Source organism: Gallus gallus, chromosome 24, assembly GCF_016699485.2.
Source record: "Gallus gallus isolate bGalGal1 chromosome 24, bGalGal1.mat.broiler.GRCg7b, whole genome shotgun sequence".
Classification (NCBI taxonomy): Eukaryota; Metazoa; Chordata; class Aves; order Galliformes; family Phasianidae; genus Gallus; species Gallus gallus.
Window position 1 is genome coordinate 1,643,954 of NC_052555.1, and position 12,839 is coordinate 1,656,792.

At 46.3% G+C, this 12,839-nt stretch overlaps 1 protein-coding gene across 8 annotated transcripts in view; it reads right to left on the minus strand.

Annotated features, from left to right (window-relative positions):
• Window positions 1–208: 208 nt before the first annotated feature.
• The window catches only part of ZBTB44 (zinc finger and BTB domain containing 44), a 64,561-nt gene continuing 51,930 nt past the window's right edge, over window positions 209–12,839 (minus strand). For 4 of the 8 annotated variants that reach the window (XR_005841730.2, XR_005841731.2, XR_005841733.2 and 1 more), the window contains 9 exons: window positions 10,457–10,585; window positions 9,855–10,053; window positions 9,434–9,561; window positions 7,663–7,808; window positions 7,331–7,495; window positions 1,839–1,940; window positions 1,227–1,368; window positions 958–1,085; window positions 209–341 (listed from right to left, as the gene is read on the minus strand). The gene's annotated coding sequence lies outside the window, so the exon portion shown is untranslated. Of the gene's footprint in view, window positions 342–957; window positions 1,086–1,226; window positions 1,369–1,838; window positions 1,941–7,330; window positions 7,496–7,662; window positions 7,809–9,433; window positions 9,562–9,854; window positions 10,054–10,456; window positions 10,586–12,839 lie in introns of those variants that run through there. The other 4 variants (XR_005841734.2, XR_005841729.2, XR_005841735.2 and 1 more) reach the window with 4 other exon arrangements.

Below are 12,839 nucleotides of genomic sequence, written 5' to 3' on the forward strand. Positions count from 1 at the left end.
CATTAAGGCTCACTGTTGCTCAGAGACACCCTGCAAGGCACCAGCCTTTCACATCACAGAGGGCAAGCTGTACAGAGAAGTCCATTGCATTGCACCATACGTACCTGTATCTCACCAGACACGACTGTGCCCTTCCTTACTGCTGTTATCCCAAGCGTTTGCGCCCTCCTGCAACCGAGCCTGGCAAAGTTTAGAGAAGACCTCTTTCTTTTTGTCAAACACACAGCAAAGCCAGTGGGATGGAGACGTCTCAAAGTCAGGCAGAGAATATCCCAACCATGGGAAATTCACTGCAGCAAGGCCAGGTGGAAACAGCAAACCTTACGTTGCCTAAAGTGGAGCTGAAGGGGAGACAACAACAACAACAAAAAAAAGCCAATAAAGCAACAAGTTATCTCTGGCCTTCAAATCACCACACACCTCCTCCAGTGCTCCCCAGCACTTCCTAAAGCTCCCCAGGTACCCCCCAGTACTGCCAAGAGCCCTTCAGTTTCCCAGTACTGTCTAGAGCTCCATATGTACAGGTTTTCTAAGGAAGTCATGCAAGCCTTTAACAGCAGACACCAAGGATTGTGCTCAGTGCCCACCAGTGCTGTTTGGAGTCTCCTGGCATACTCCCGGAGCCTCTCAATAAACTTCCTGGGCAGCCCAGAGTCCCCCAGCACTCTCCAAATGTGTCCCAGTACTCTCTAGAGCCTTCTAACACATTTCCAACACCATCTTCGCCCCCCCTCCCCTGAGATGCTCCTACTACATTCCCAGTGCCCTCCAGGGTTGTCTAGAAATGCCCAGGAGGCACTGGAGATCTCCAGACTGCACCACAGGGGCACTGGCAGTACACGTGGTGTCTCTAGACAGTCCTGCAGGTCACTGGGAGCTTATTGAGCTCTAGATAGCGCTGAAGTGTACTAGGAAGATCGAGACAGCACCAGACATCACTGGGAGAGTTCTCATTACCTTTACACATACTGGTATTATGATTTGTATTATTGGTCTGCAATCACTTCTGTGCCAGCAGAGGGACTCTCTTCACATGCCACTGCCTGCTTGCTGATTTGTTTCCCCAGCATGCATTCTCCAGCTTGCTGAGAGGGAGACAAGAAGAAAAACACAACATACATTAAATCCCACCCAGAAGCCAATATTCCAAGTGGATTACCTTCATAGCATCCTTTAAGACGAATAACCTCAACCCACTCAGCAGACTTTCTACCATAGTTACTCACCTTTGGATGGCTGTAGGCTCACTGCACTACCAAATACATTGGTCCTCCTCAGTTTCTGTGATCAGCAGCTCCAACCTAGCTGATGCTCCTGGACTGGGGCTCCTCAGAACATGGGTGCACTGGGCAGCATAGGTCTCATCTCCTGTAGCACAAGTGTTAGAGCAAGAGGAAGATATCTTTTATCCTCTCCAGCCTTTGGGGAATGTCAAGTGACACTGTTGACAGATACGGCAGAAGCTACAGAGTTCACGGAAAGCGCCTGATTGAACACGTGCATCCCAGCTGTCTGGCACAGTTGGCAGCCATAGCAGGAGAAACCCAGGGCTGAGACAGCAAAGCAGGGACAGAGGTGAGCTGCCCAGGTTTAGAAGCAGACCGACAGGAAGGCAAGAGCTGAAAGCTCTGTGGGAGGGCTTTCCAGCAGCTGCCACTCGACACAGAGCAGACAAGCAAACCTCCCGCACAGCAAACCAGAGCTCACGCCTAATCTAACGCCATCCCTCTCAGAGCTCACAGTGGGAAATAAAAATGACAGCAGTTTTATAAATAAAGAGCTCACTGTCACCCACAGGGAACATGAGATGCTTTGGCAAAGGCAGGTCTTGCAGTCACCTTGTTTTAGCTTCAGCTGTTATATGGTTCAACCACTCTTCTGAGATGGCGGCTTGGGCTTCCTCCAAGAAGAGGAGAGTCTCTTGCTGTATGTTGATGACCCTAAAAAACAACAGAAGTAGAGTCAGATGCCCATACTGAAGCTGAACCAATTCTTCTGGTCGAGGTCTACACATCATCTGCCAAGGGAGGCAAGGAGGTGTGCTTCCTTCCACACAAGGAGCGTGGAGTTTTTCCCCCTACCTTGCTCACCCCCAAAGAATTGCAATACCCTTAGCAAGAAGAAAGCACCGGTCCTTGATTTCTGCATGACCATCAGATCAATCAGAAAAACAAACCTGAGAAGAGACAGAACATAAACCTGAAGCCTTACAGTTTCAGACTGAGTTTTAGCATTGGCCAGCGTAACTCCGATGAAGTTGATTTCTATTTACTAGTGCTAAGCATGTACCAGGCCTACCTATCACAGAAGGGAAGATAACCACCCTTTTTGATTTACAGCCTCTCACAGCACCCCAGAGGGCTTCTGATGGAACAGTGGAGGCAGATAACTGCCCCTCTGAACTGTCAGGTTCAGCATCCACAACAGAGAAGATGACTGTTCCTCCTTATCAATACAGCTGGCAGCTCAGAAGAAACAGAGAAGCCTCTATGAAACACGAGGGTCCACGCTGCAGTTCAGTTGTTTCCATGCCAGAACCATTCACATTTTAGTGCAGGACCATTAAACCCACCTCGGGACCAGCCTTCCAAAACGAGTTCTTTTTGTGGCAGATGTCAGCACTGCAAGGCTGTGCCTCAGAAGAGGTCTTCTGTCATCCTCATGGCAGCCCAGTCTCTTTGTGCAAGCACTGTTGGCTACAGACATATTAAAAGGCTCAGAGCACAAAGCAGGAGACATTTTGTACTGCTATGAGTGGACAGACAGTGCCCTTCAGAGAGAAGCATTATACCTAATGCAGCATTGCCCCTCAGAGCAACAGCATCCTGCTCTGGGGTTCATTGGCACAGGTAAAATCTTTCACATCTGCTGCACTTACAGTAAGAGGGATGACAGCTTCTTTACGAATGTGCAGAGCTTCCAAAGAAGAACAGCATGGAGGGTTGCCGTGGAGACTGCAGTAAGCAATGTGCTGCCAGATGACTGGGTCTCATACCACAGCAGGCATTTGCCAGAAGGGTGATCTCAGCAGCGTGCTCTGCATTAACAAATATTCCTTGATGGAAAGAGTGAGTCTGTGTAAGGATCGGGTGAATCAGGCTGCACGGAAGGTGGTTCTTCATGTTACCAATTAGTCATGATCTTGGGCTTTGCCACCACAGCAAGTGGCATGGCTGTGGTTCTCATCAGAGCAGAGCAGCCTTTCTTTCCAAGAACACAAGCAGCAGGGCTGGCATGCAGCACTGAGCTGCAGGGGACCACAGACCTGCTAACTGCCCTCTATTTCACCACCATTCCCTATCTCCGGGCAAACCACAGCAGAGAACGTGTCAAAGAGCCTTCTGCTCAATTTGGGTGAAGCATGAAGCAGCCTCCCAGGTGATGTTTCTGCCATTATTACATTTTATTCTAGTCTTGTCCCTTGCACGACCACACGTTAAATATTTACTTGCCTCTTCTCATACTGGCTCCCATTTGACAGCATCTCCAAGGCCTGATCCCACTCATCCTTCATGGAAGATAGATGGGTTATGATGGGATAAAGCTATTTTTCAGAGGATATTTTAAGAACTACTTCAGCATTAGCTGAGCTACTGGTTACACAGCATTGGCAGCACAGGCAGGATAAGCAAAGAAAGCAAACCATGGGAAAATCCTCAGCTTGTTAAGAAAAAGCAAGCTTCTTGACTAAGTGCTAGGCACAAGCAAAGCTAGAAGTAAAGAACAGCTATTACCATATGTTCAGTTTGCCATTTAGTTCAACATTCCAAGGGTAATCTTTCCCCATTTTCACCATTTGAAGGTATATTCCCATGCTATAGAAGAAATCTTTTCACAAACCTCTAACTTCCAGGAAGACCAACAGGTCTTGGTGCTCACACTACCCAAACTACCAATGCTTGCCAGCCTTTGAGACACTTGTCCCTATAGCAGCACCATGATGTTCTCCTATCCAAAGCCTTTTTGTTTCAGGACAATCAAAGTGACACTGTAAGAGTTAACCAGTTCTCCAATGACTGGATGAGCATTAACCCACTGTAGCTTTATGCTCTCTTCCACTGTGGAATCTTCAGCGTGGAATGTGGGAGAGAAACAGATCAGGTGGAGAATTAGGAAAACATTTATCATAGTGAGAAATCCATCAGGCCTCCCAAGGGAAGAAAAACAGCTCTGGTGCTTGAGTCACTTAAAACTGGACCAAGTACAGGAAAATCTAGTGGAAGGGAACAAGCCTTCCCTATTGTGGGGAAAATGGAGAAGTTGGATGACCTCAGATCTTTCCCATCTCCAGCTTGTGTGGTTCCTGAAAGTGCCAGAAGGCAATAGTTTACACAGTACAGAACAGGTAAGTGAGATGACTAGCTGTTGCTATCAACCTGCCACGGAATGAGCCAACCCAATCAACACAGCTCATGCAACAGCAGTCAGGACCTGGACCACCGTGGCCACACTCAGCTTGAGGTGAGGAGCAGCTGCTAACAGGAGCAGAAATGTCAGCATCTACAGGAAAACCTACACCCTGTGCAACAGCCAGGGCACAGCAGCTGCTTTTGATGGGTGTTACTATTGACTGGTAGAATCTCCAAGATGAAACACTTCAGACAAGCATTATCTGACAATAAATTCACACTTTGTATAGTGCAAGTGTTGCGTTTAAGTGTTTTCAGACAGATCCTTTTAGTTACTCACATTGTCAATGGCCTCAGGAGAACTAATAGTGAAAGAAACATACCCAGCAACACTGTACAGGATACTACTGGCTTTGCTACTTAAGAGCCACCTGCTCCAGGAACAGTTACCTATTACCAGCTGGAGACAGAAAGAAAACCCCACTGGGAAGAGTTCCTTCCTTGATTATCATCAGCCTTTCACGCACCTTGGAAACAACTGGCATTGATGCCTGGAAGATACTGACTGGATAGCCCATTCATTTAATGGCAAACCCTGGCAAGCCCAAGTTAACTCTGACACATGGTTCAGCCATCAGAGACTTGCACTGACTGAGCACAGTATTCCCCAGTATGCCAGCAGATAAACTCAAAGACAACAACTCTCTGAGTCTATCAGGATCTCTGCAAGGCAGCAATTACCCATGCAAGGACACTTGCCCTTGACAGCAACTTGGCAGAGCAGTGAGGAGGGCTATTAGATTGCAATTCTAGCAGAGCGCCAGCTTGCTTGTTGAAACATGGTATTTGCAGTATGATGAATTCCGATTTCAAGATAATTTATAGCCTCAGTAAATAAACAGGCTTATGGCTGTTTAAACACTGTTTAACAGTCATATACAACAGCTCTGGGCAAGCACACTGAAGAACAGAACAGTTGTCTGAGCTGGGAAATAGACAGCAGTAGAAAGCAAGTGAAATCCAAAATACTTCCCATCAGAAATGAATTGTTTCCTCTCTCAAAACCAAAGTGACCTCTAAACATAGCTCTTGTTCACCGTCCTCCTCACGTCTGTGCCAGATGATCACAACCTTTTGTAGAATGATATGTTACCATGTCACCTTTCATGGGGTGCCTTTTGCACTGGCTGATCCCAGTCGCTGTACCTGAGCTCACACCAGTTTTGCTCTGTCTGTTTGGGACACAGTAGAAATCATAGTGACAACTTTCAGGTTTTCTAAAGCAGAACCGACAGACCTGGAAAGTCTGGAGATAGGTTTAGAAAGCAAGTTAAGACACCTTTGAAACCAGGGTCATAGGGATCGACTTTTTGCTGTTACCAGAGATGTTGTGGACTGAAGGACATCCTTCCCTACCCCTGTTTAATATACAAACATACTTTACAGGGAAGTTGCATGAATCTGCTGCTCCAAGAACAAAAGAAATCATTAGGGGCTGGAGGCACCAACCTGGGAAAAAGCAGCCAAAAAGTAAATTACAGGAAAGAGCCAGCCTACAGATGCTGAAACACACCAACCCTCTGGACAGTGGAATTATTCTGGACAGTGCAAGGGGCTGGATATTCCCTAACAATCATGGGATGAGAGGAAAAGGAAAATTTTAGCTGCCTATCAAGGGTTGCTCCCAAGAGGAAGGCTCAGATGAGTCGCTTCTTCCAGGGAAGGGACAGTACATCCTCCCTTCAACCAGCTTATCACCCCACTGCAGCACATAGGAGATGTAGGAACAGCCCTGCCAGGAGCACAGAGGAGATGAACTCATTCCCTCCCCCATGCACTTGTTCCTATAGATCAAGCCACTCAGAACATTTATCCCATGTTTCGATTGTGCCTATGGGTCTACTTGGCTTGCTCCTCTGAATAAATCAGGAGCAAGGAAAGGGAAATTGCTGAACACAGCCAAGACATTGTATGGGGCCAGAAATCTTGCCACTCTTGGACAGCAAATTCCCACTCCAAGCAATGCTGTTACAAGGTCAGAGCAGGGAGCCGTAGCATTTACTGGTGGGTTTGCTGGCACCTAGGCCAGGTACCAAGTCAGCACAGCAAAGAGAGCTCAGCAGGAGGAATCTGGAAAGGGGTTTCAGCCATACATTACACCATGGCTGAAGCACAGCATGAGGGAGGGACAACAGGAACCAACAGAGCCAGGGATGAGCGAGAAGACAGTCTTGCCCATACAGGGCAGGAATAGCCTCTGACATAAGGGTAGCTGAGTCTCTTGGATGAAAGACAGCTTTATAGCTGCCTGCCACTGCCTTATTGAAGCCTCAGGCAATCCTCTCAGGCCCACCATTCTCCTCTAAAGACAGGACAATAGTTCAGAACTGCCTTTGTAATGAGAAAACACACAAGGCATTACTGCTGCAGATGATCTCATACAGACATGAAGGCTTCATACCAGCAAACGTGTTTCACAGATAGCACAGCTTGCCAGCACTCACCTGAGGAACCAGTGCAGAGCTGGAACAGCTCCCAGGAGCCTCAAGTGTCATTCCCTCTGTAATTATTGTGTTTCACTCAAAGCAAACACAGCTCATGCTGTAAGGACTGCCAGGACTACCCATCCCTCCCTTCGCCCTGCAGGAAGAGTTCACACATAGGTGGAAGGAAAATAGAGTCCTGATTCAATGGCTAAGTGATGTCCCGACCTAGAAAGTTGGCATCAGAGTCCAAAAATTTGGATGTGGAGTTGAATTGCTAAAGAACTCAGAAGAGCTCAAGATGCAGCCTGTGCCTTGCCTATACATGTGCATCTACATTTGAGCCAACTGGAAGTCTTGTGCCTGCACTAACTTGGTACCAAGTTGCACTAAAGGATCTTGCCTCTTAGCTGAGTTCACTGTTACTACAGGGTGCCAGTTCATACCTGGTTTGTGTCCAGAAGTCTCTGAATACAGGCAAAGTGAACATGCACTTACCTGCAATATACCAGAGACGTTCAGACTGAAGCAGGTCAGGTTCAGAGTGAAGTCAGGATCTACAGGGATATCATCATCTCAGTCTCTCAGATGTTAATTCCACACTACCCTGGAGCACGTTGCTTAGAGTGCTATGAACCGTGGCATCAAGCAGCAGCAAGTTACCTAAAGTCGTAGAACACAGGAGATGAAAACACAACAAACAAACAACCCTCACATTTGCTAAGTCTTCATCTTAGGTCTGACCCAGAACATCGTCAGAACAGCTAACAGTTGGTTAGACAGTAGTAGGTGGCACACAGAACACCTAGAGACCTCTGTCAGATACTTACAGAGAGGCTTTGCATACTTCCAAAATCTTTCCACCAGATCTAGTTTTGCTCACAGGCGTGGGTGTTACTGAGAATCACTGCTGCTGGGAAGAATTGTTCAGCAAACACACTTTGAACAGGATCCATACAGAAGAGGTTTGTATTTCCTGAATGGAAACGAAACCCCTTTATATAGGCTGTTTTGGAGATTCAATGGCCAAACTGTTCCCTTCAGACCTTATTTTCTTTGGACCTTGAGTATACCCCACATGAGACATCTGGCAAAGGACTTACAGGATACAGTTTGCTTTGGCACTAGCTGGGTTTGGAGCTCACAATGTTTAAATAGGATTTTATGAATTGAACAGTCTTGCTCTCTTCTGTAATGCTTCAAATTAAGGTTTCCACATATGCCTTTAATAGAGATTCACTAAGACACTTATTGCACGTTAAATAAACATCACTCAGTGAAATAGAACACCCTCATTGAGGGATTAACAAACATACAATTCAGTCAGGCTGCTGCAGCTGTTAAACCTCAAATACAACTTCAATGTCATAATCAGTCATTTTATTAAGATAATAATTGTCCTGTTAATGCTAATTAAATGACTAATGCCTTCACAGTCCTGCGATGCTGTTCACTGATAACCCCTGAAATAGATGCAGCAGCCCACTCCCTCCCCACCTCCAAGACAGCTCAGGTTAATTAAGAGGAGAGTCCAGAGTTGTTCACTGTCTGCTACTCCAAATAAACTTCCAGAGAAAAGTTAGAGAAGCGTGATCTGTGTCTCTGGAGGAGAAAGGCACACAAAAAATAAATAAACATTTGGGTTTTGTTCCTCTCTCTTCCTGAGAGGAGATGGCAAGTTGGTCAAGCCAAATGGCTTGTTTTTAACCAGGTAAGCAGAGCAGAGGAATAAATACCAGCCAAAATCATCAGCTACAGTGCCAATAAGGTAGAAAGGGATCACTGCCCTAACCACAAGGCCCACATACATACCACTGCCCTGCCAAGAACACCTCATTGGGACCTTACTCATAGAGCTGGGGAAGCCCAGACAACCTGCAAGTCCAAGACCATGCTCAGATGCTCGACAGAGGATGCCAGTTCACAGCCTGTACCTCCCAGCACAACACTGCAACCCGAGCTCCTTCCCCAGGAGTGTCTCAAGCTATGCAGACACCCAGCTCTGTGCTCAGTACATCGGACACAGCTGTTCAGCCCCCACAGTCTAGAGGCTCGTGCAGCAGTCAAGACCAGACTCCACTGCCCGGCAGTTCAGCCTGACCATCCATCATGAGATGGACCAGATGTTCCAGCATGGGCTACGACAAGGCTCAGCAGCAGCCATGGAGCCTGCAGCCAAGGCAATGTTGTAACACTTGGCTGCCTATGCAGAGAGATTCCCTACCCCTCATTCCCAGATTTTGGTAATTATCATTACTTTAAGAGTTTAAAATAAAGAAAAGAGGATTCCTTGGGTCTTCATCATTTTAATTGGAAGAATATCTTCCATAAATTGTAAATGTAATTGACCTCACCTAAAAAAAAAAAAAAAAAAGGCAGGGAGGAGCAAGTTACCACTTGCCATGTGATAGTAACCTTCCTTGTAGCTCAGGGATTCAAGTTGCTAGCACAGGCAGGCTTCCATTTGTTAGACTATAAAATAACACATTGCCAAGCCCTATAATGGACTGCAGATTTAGATATTGATTAATTGTTAAAATATCTCTGCAATGTACTATGTTAAAAGGGAAATGACCTCATGTTTCCTTTGAGACTCCTCACCTTCCTCCTACTCCAAGAATTTCTGCAGCATGGCTTGCTGCTGTCCTTGCCATCCCCTTGTTGCGTGGAGCTCCAGCACAATTCACACAAGTCCTTTGGAACCTGTTCATCTTACACTGAAGCTTCTTCTAGTGATATTCAGGAGAGGAAGGGAAAAAAAAAAGAAAAAAAAAGGAGTCAGATTCAAACAAAAAAGCCCACAGTGAGAACATAAGGACACCAAAGAGGCTTGAGATGTGCAGGCACACAAGTGTCACGAGAGCATGCCAAAGCAGACATGTCTGACATTCAGGGTGCTTGGATCAGAGCATCATCTCAACAGGAGAGAAACACTGAATCCTGCTCCAAGCCGGAGGCTCCAGAGAAGACAAGTGGCAGGAGGGGAGGCCAGTAACCATGACAACCACTCCTTTTTTGGTACCAGACAACAGAGATGACTCCTGTCAACACAGGCCCTATAGCCACTGTCTTCATTTCCTTTTTCCCAGGAGGGCCCTCCATCAGCAGAGCTACACTGGAACGTAACACAGCTTCCGCAGACTTCAGAAAGACTTCCCCTTAATTCAGAGGCCACAAAATGAACACCAATGAATCCTGGGCAGCCATCGCCTTCCATTTTGCTTGCAAAAGCAGAAGATAACAAAACAGAAGAGACATATGAAAATAACACGTGTGCTAAGAAACAAAGGTTAAAGAAAGCCAGCATTTTGAGGCACAGTGTCACCCATCTGGAACAGCAGAAGCAGTTCTGAAACACACAGCTTAATTCTCATTGTTATTTGCTGTGCATGTGAAGGGGCAACAAATCCCACATTAGCTTTGCAGGTTTCTTGGATCTTTGTCCCAGCTCAGAGTTTTTATATATAATATTTACTTTATCAAAGCAATTTTCAAGGCCTGCTACACATGCACCCTTACCTCCCCGCAGCATTCCTTAATTCCCAAGCACCTACTCTCCTGAGTGCAACTGAACAAAAACAGCCCTATCTCCCCACCCCAGTTCAAATAACATTTGTACTTTACCTTTCTGCTGCATTACTCACTTTCCACAGTAGTTTTCCTGCACGTTTCCAACCATAGATCCCTGAAAGCAACAGTTCAATCTCCTGGATCTGATGTAGAGAAGTTCCAGCCAGAGCCTCCAGCATCCACCTACAAAAACATATTCCTGTTTAATCTCCACTGCTTTGCTTCAGAATTTTTACTAATTCCTCTCCTAAATCCCTCTGTACCCCCAGAAACAGCTATGGAAACTCACCAAGTGAAAAAGCACAGGCAGCTCTCCTGTAAGGAGCGGTATTTAAGCAGCACCAGGTGCCCACATTTAGCCTATTGGGCTGATTTGGGGAAAATTTCACCTGGTCCTGTACCAAGCCTGGCTGAGAGGACAGCAAAGAAACAGCACACAGGAGCCTATGTTTTCCTGGTTAGGGGTTCACCTGTCTTGAGGATCTGCTTTTCTGGTCTGTGGTTCCTTGCAAGGCACCCTGTGCAATCCACACAACCTAAAGAGAAACTCAGAGCTACAAGGAGCACCAGGACTGTTTCAGATGTCAGTGCCTACAGCTGCTGTGTTGATTTTTGAGGGAACAAACGTGCCTAGTGAGGCAGAGAGGTTAACATAACTCTGTCACTGTTCAGTGCTACAAAAAGCATTAAGGTTCAAGGAGTGAGTACAGAGATCTGTGGTGAGCACACAAAAACCTTATTTGGAAATGTACAGATTTAAACATACAAAAGAATAAGAATGGAAACAAAATGTACAGAATTTCAAAGCTGACATCAAATGAGCCCCGCAGGATGACCTTTAATTAAACCATATTAAAGGCCCCTTTTCAGAAAGAAAGCACAGGCCTTTAAAGCTGTCCTCTAAACTATGCTGTAAAGGAACTGATCTCATGTGAGAGACGAACGTTCCTGCAGGATTGAGCTCTGAGTTGAAGGACAGGTTGAGTTTGAGGACGGGTACCACCCTGCCTGTGGCAAGACCATCAGACGTGAAGAGGAAGATGATGGTAGTAAAGTGAGGAAATGTGGCTTCCAAGTGAGGGTTGCAGAGGAAGGTGGCAAGTGAGTCGGTCTCACTTCATCAGATTCTGTCTGGGCTGCTTCTGGCCTGGGACATCACCTGGCTGATCCAGTTAAACCTCTTTCTTTCACCACTAAGTGCACGTCTCTCAAAGCAGAGGAAATCAGGGGGAGAGCTCAGGGCAGCATTTAGCATAGACAGCCGAAGGCATACAACTGGTCTGCTTTAACCCTGGGGGTTTGAAGGGGGTTTCTGTCTGGAGAGCAGATGCACATGTGTGGACTGGGAGATGGGGAGGAAGGAGAGAGAAGATATGTCAGGGACAGGTAAGTGGGAAGTCAGCGAGTGATTAGAACTCAGAGCTGCACTTTGAGCTCGTGACTGCAAGCTTCTCTGCCAAGTTTTGCAATCCATTAGGTAAGAAGGTGCTGCGTGAACGCAGGGTTATAACATTGCCTGGGAGCATCTCACCTGCCAAAAAACCAAAGCCGAAAGTTAAATTTTAGAAGAACTCACAAACAGAATAAAACAATCAGGAATAAACTCTGCTGGACCAAATTAGGGAATGAATTCCCCTAATTACCACAAGATGCTCCCAAAGTCTGACAGTATCTCTCGGAGCAGATGTGTTCAAATAATATTTCCTCAGCCTCCAGCCTGCGTGGGCAGATTCCAGAACCAGCCACTAATGTTAAAAAGTACCTAATGAGCATCAACATTAAGGAACTGCCTCGGCTTTTGGTGTTTGCATTTTTCCCATCCTCCAGGCCAAGCTGCAAACACTCTGTTGGTATTATTCACATCAGAAAGCATTTGATTAAAAAAAAACCAAACCAATAAATTCGGGATTCATGAAGGCAATTGCTAGAAAGGATGGACTGGAATCCTTGACGTTCTTATGCAGACAGGGCAAGTGCAAAGGAGCAATCTTAGTTTTTACTAACAGTGACAGCCAACACTGCCCGCCTCACTGGAAAGCCTGCAGGTTTTGTTTAGGGATGAAGAATTATACACACTTGCACACAGATCCCAAGCAGGTTCACTGATTTCCCACATGATTAGCTGCAGCAGAAATGCGGTACGGTGACGGAGGTTCTGGGGGTGATATCTTTGCTGAACAATGGCAACTTTGCAGCTGCAGAAAAGCATCAGATAAAATTATGCCAAGTTTTTCTCCATTGTGCTTTCCATGCTGTTTCAGGTTACAGCTAACTGAGGAGGTAGCAACACAAGTCTTGCAGGCTGTTTTGATCTTTGCCCTTTGCGATGCAATGAGAAGAAAAGCGAAGAGTTGGGCCATGCCTGAACAGATACAGCATGTGTAGAGAAGATGGAAAATTTGCCTGGTCTGTGGTAGCCACCTGACCTCTTACAACG